Source organism: Lepidothrix coronata, unplaced genomic scaffold (assembly GCF_001604755.1).
Source record: "Lepidothrix coronata isolate B3197 unplaced genomic scaffold, Lepidothrix_coronata-1.0 Scaffold333, whole genome shotgun sequence".
In the NCBI taxonomy this organism is placed as follows: domain Eukaryota; kingdom Metazoa; phylum Chordata; class Aves; order Passeriformes; family Pipridae; genus Lepidothrix; species Lepidothrix coronata.
This window is the reverse complement of record NW_016690513.1, coordinates 163843-169021: the sequence shown is the minus strand read 5'-3', so window position 1 is coordinate 169021 and position 5179 is coordinate 163843.

The following is a 5179-nucleotide window of genomic DNA, read 5'->3' as shown; positions in this document are numbered from 1 at the left end:
GAAATGCCCCGCTGGTTTGTTGGGCTGGCCCTTTTATATTGAATCTAACATTTGGCTTCCAGATGTTATATTTCCAGATCCAAGTGCAATGTGTCACTGCTTAGCAAACCTTCTCTGAGTTACAGCCACGTCCAATTACTTTTAAGGTGGAATTCTGCAAGTACAGTGAGTCTGCAGTGCCTAAGATCAGGGTCTTCCCACTGCCACAAACCATCTGTGATCCTTTACTGCAGAGCTACTGTATAGAGCAAGCTACACATCATAGTACAACTGTCACAGGCATCCCACTTTTATCCTCAAGACAGCAGTTAAGTTTGAAAACTACTTTATTTGAAATTAAAGCTCTATTTGAAGTTGCTGTTTTCCATCATTAGTAGCAAGTGACAAAATGTGATCATGTGTGTGTGTGTGACCACCCTCTTTTCCCTAGATGTGTGTGACATGATTCTGCCAGTGCCTAGAAAGAAGGGAATTGGGCAAGGTGAGGGAATTCACTGCTGTTGCAAAAACTCCTTTAGAAATTTTGATTTGATTTGGTTGGAAGGAAGGTGGAGCCCAAATGACTGAGACTCTGTCTTGGCATGTAAACAGCCCACCCTGAGAAGTAGGGCATTGGCTCCTTCTATGCAGAACTGATTTTGCTATAACTGTATGTGAGCTCCATGAAACTGTGCACCTGGCAGATGATTTAATTTGAGAATAAAGCACATAAGCAAGTTACAATGAGATAACCTTCATGTGTGACCAGAGCCTACTGAAATCTTGAACATGACCCTTTAAGCTACCTTGATTTTATCATGGGATAGAAACATACTGAGGAACTACTGTGTTGCAAATTCAAAATCTGACTTGCCATTTGGAAAGTGTATATACGCAACATCCTTGGGCTATTTCTTTATCAGGAACCTACTCTATTCAGGAGAGTGAAATGGTGTGCTTCACTTAACTGTGTACTTGACCCATAGAAAACTCTGGGACTTGAGCATGCTTTAATAACTAAGACAGTCCAAAGTCAAAGGATCTAGAGACTATTTCTTGCTGCAAGTTTCTCCTCCAGTCTTTTTACTACCTCTCTTCCCCATTTGCCTCATGCACAAAAAAAGAAAATCTGAGCTTTTATTCTGTTGCTGGTACTGACGAAGACCTGTGATGGGTGACAGTGGACTTGCTTTTCTCTAGGCATCTCCAAACCCATTGTGCCTGGTCATGGCCTTGCAGAAGCATAAGCATCCCAGGAGGCAGGTGCCTTTACTAATAAACCTCGGATTTCAAAAGCTGCCTCAGCCTCATCAACCAGGTCCTTTTGTGCATTTAGCTAATGGCTTTTCTTGTAGCTGAGCCTTGTTTGACAAAACTGTAGGTGGTGGTTGGCTCTTTTCCAGAAAAGCAGTGCAGCAATATCTCGGTTGTCTGTGCTCACAGCCAGTGCAGATCCACATGCACCTGGCAGGTGGGAGTTGCTGATATAGCTCAGTGCCTCATCTCCAGCTGTAGCAGCCCCAGATGCCTGGGAAAGGGGGCTATGGAGACAACAGAAAAGACCCCTTTCCTTGGAGCTGCCTTCCTCTAGATCTTAGGTATTAGTAGGGGACACAGGTAGTAAAAGTCTAAAGAGAGTGGAAATTTAAGATTAAAAACCCTGTAGCTAAATGATGGGCACTAGAGTGCATGAGCTGCATAATCTCACATGAGTTTTTCAGCTAACTCAATAGAGTGTTTTTTTCCCTCTTACTTCCTTAGAAATGTGGTCACATCTGGGAGCACTACACACTGTTGTATATGCCTGAGAGGCATTCTGGAAGAAGTTTTAGCAGGAAGAAGTACATTATCATATATAAATGATCCTCACCTCACATAACCCTTTATAAACACCATGCCTTGGAAGCAAATTCTTACATAACCCACAAAATTATGGGCAAGAGTGGGGAGGAGGGCTCTATGGAGAATAGACTCACCTTTATTTTGCCTACCTGTGACATGCCTGGGAAGCTTTGAGGAGTCTGTTGTCATTTCTTACATAGAGTCTACTCTGCCTGATCCTGGTTAGCGAATAGGGTGGCACTTCCATCCTGCACTGTAATCAAGAAGTGGTTTGGCTGGGGGAAGAAGCTGTGCAGGGAAGGTAGTGAGCACAGCAGATGTGAAACAACAACTCCTTGTAGAGTCTAGACATGTCCTGACCAGGGACTGACTGAAAATCTACAGTTCTGCGTTTCTGGATCCGGTGCTTTCTGGGAACATTTAATATTAAATTTCATGTTTCTCTCTGAATTGAAGAAAACCAGAAGAGAGCAGAATTTCTTACAGGACAGACATGATGGTTTTTAGTCACCTTGAAGATAAGTAGTATTTCTGAGTGGGAGGAACTGTGATTTGAAAATTCCTGTACGGGTTAAAAAAAGAGAATAGTGTGCATATGTAAATTTTGTTTCTCAGTAATAATTCATTCCTCTCTGCTGTTCACAGCTTCTTGGTCATGGGGCAAAGACTACCAGTGACGTTTTCCTAACATTTCACACCATTGCTCCTACCCAGATAATTCCACTGATGTTGCCAGTGCTGAGAGTGGCAATTTTATCTACATTTCCATTGACTCACTGGCATGTTAACCACTGTGCCTTATTCTGTTCTGGCCAGTGAATCAAGTACAACAGTTCAAAACCCAGTGACTAGAAAAGCTGCAAACTAGTCTGCAGCTTGGTGACTTTGGTTGGCTTCAGCTACAGTTTGCACTATGAGAAAACACTGATATTTAAAAATCAGTTCCTGTCTGAAATTACTTGCCCTTTAATTTGACTTTAAAAACAGCGGATCCATGCCTTGCACATCTAACCTTTGGAAAGGCAGAAAGTGTCAGAGAAGCAGCAAATATGAGGGGCTAATTCCAATCTTTCATCGGAAGTGGAATCTATATTGGCTGATAATTTTATTCCCCACCAGTTTTTAGAAATGCTGCATTTAATCCACACAAACAAGTATTTATTTTCTGTCTTGCCCAGTGGTGGCAGAAGAAAGTGATTATTCTTGGTACCTCTCCTCCCTGGCCTAACTTTGGAGTTAGCTTGACTTTGAGCACAGTTTGGACTAGAGGCTTTAAGAGGAATGTCCTTTCCAACCTGAATTATTCTGTGTTTCTCTCCTGCTGAAGATGCTGTAGATGTAGCACTACTCAGTGCTACAGGTGTTATTACTGCTTTGGAGCCATTAGGAGAAATGCTGCACTATTCTCTTATCATGCCATGTTACAGCTATGAAATGGAGAGAAATTGCAGGGCTTTGAACTAAAATCATAGATGCAGTAGTACTTATTGAATGAGTAACAGTAGCCAGCTTAATGGGTTTTATTTTAGTACCCAAGCTCTATACTAAAATAAGAGCAAGAACAGTAAAGCTTTATTTATAATTTGGCAAACACTGAGACACTAGAGCTGCAATGAGAAAAGCAAGGGTTCGGACTTGGTCAGTGACAGGTAAAACTAGATCTGTGTCTGCAAAACTGAGTTGCATGAAAGTAGTGTCATGTGGTTTTATTGGAGTATCTGTGCTACTCAGGTTCCTGTGTCTGCAAGATCTGACTCATGGGCAGCCAGTTTTTTCCCCACTATGAGGGTAGAAGTGGCATATGAAGGTGTTACCTCACAGCACTTCATCCTTTAGATGCACAAGAGCGATTTCATCCCATATTACTCAGGACTATAGCTAGAAATGAAGCTTTGCATTTTCTGCTGGTGAAGGAGGCTTAGTGTGTATATCCTGAGCCCTGAAGTCCCCTATATGCAAAATAGGTGTGACAGGAGCAGTGACAGTAGCAGCAGCAATATACATCTGCTTCCAAGCTAATGCAGCCACATCGTGGCATTTCACTGAGAGAAGAAAGTGTTTTTCATGTCAGCTCATAGCTACATTGAGGTTGCACACCGTGAACACATTTTCCATATTTTATTGCATACTGTCTCAGTGTGATGTTGGCAGTTCTGATAAAGCAGAGTGGCTTGGATGAGTCAGGGAGGCTGCATGATCTGGGAGCTGTAAATTGAATTCAATTACTGATTAATTTTCCCTGTCATCTTTGCAGCATGACTTTTATATATATATATAAGCTTCCTGCACTGTCGGTAGTTACGAAAGTTTGAGGATTTGGGGTTCCTTTATTATGTTTTTGAAATGACATTACAGAAGCCTTGGTATTATGGAGGACGAAGCTGCTAGAAGGCCATGCTTTATAAGGGATAAAGATATATCCTAGTCAAATTTTTAGCTCAGAGATATTATCTCCTTTCAGAGTAATGTATGTGGTGAAGGCTGGAGTTCATTTTTTCTATCCCCATTTACTTGATGTTGAAAAATAGGAAAGGTTAAAAAAAATTAGTTTCCACAGTAGGCCTAGTGTCCACCAGTACCTCAGGGCTAGAAAGAGACTTTAAACTCCAGCATCTAGGCACCAGTTTAAAATCAGACTGCAGTCCTGGGAAAGCCTACCTCTCCCAACCCCTTTTTCTTGCTACTTCCCTACAGAGATGCTGGTTCAACTTCTATTTTGTGTACTTCTTTCTTTGCAAAAGGCAAACTACTGCTTAAGATCCTGTGATACTGGAGGATATTGCAGAGCTGTTTTCTTCTTGGAAGTAGCTGTAGAAAATTCTGGTATGATACCGCATGGAATATTGCTGTGAAGAAAGAAAAGCACTGTCTGCAGTGCTATTTTTCCAAGTTAACATAAGCCTTTGAATTACTTTTGTAATAGCTTCCTGCCTGGATGTGTAGTATTAAATTAAGGATTAAGTAATAGAAGAAAACAGGAAAAGCAAAACTAAAGTCGTAAAGTCTCTGAGGAAGGGGTAAGAAAGCTGCACTTAAACATTAGTAAAGAAACAACTGAAACAAATTTTCCTGATCTGGGAAGCTGTCTAGGTGCCATGATAACTGTTCTTCTTCTGCAACTCTAAAATCTGTTATTTTGAAAACTCAGTTTCCAAGTAATCAGTGAACAACTGTTTCATACATTGATCATCATTGCTAGATCAGATTACTCCCAAAGACTGCTCACAAGCAACAGTCTTAAACCTTTGTGAGAAACGTTTCCCTGCTCATGTAAAGCTTGGAGTGGGGAAAAGTTGGAGAGTGGAAAATAGCTAAATTGTGCAAGGGAAGGCAACCTTATCAACTTCAGGGTTTGTGC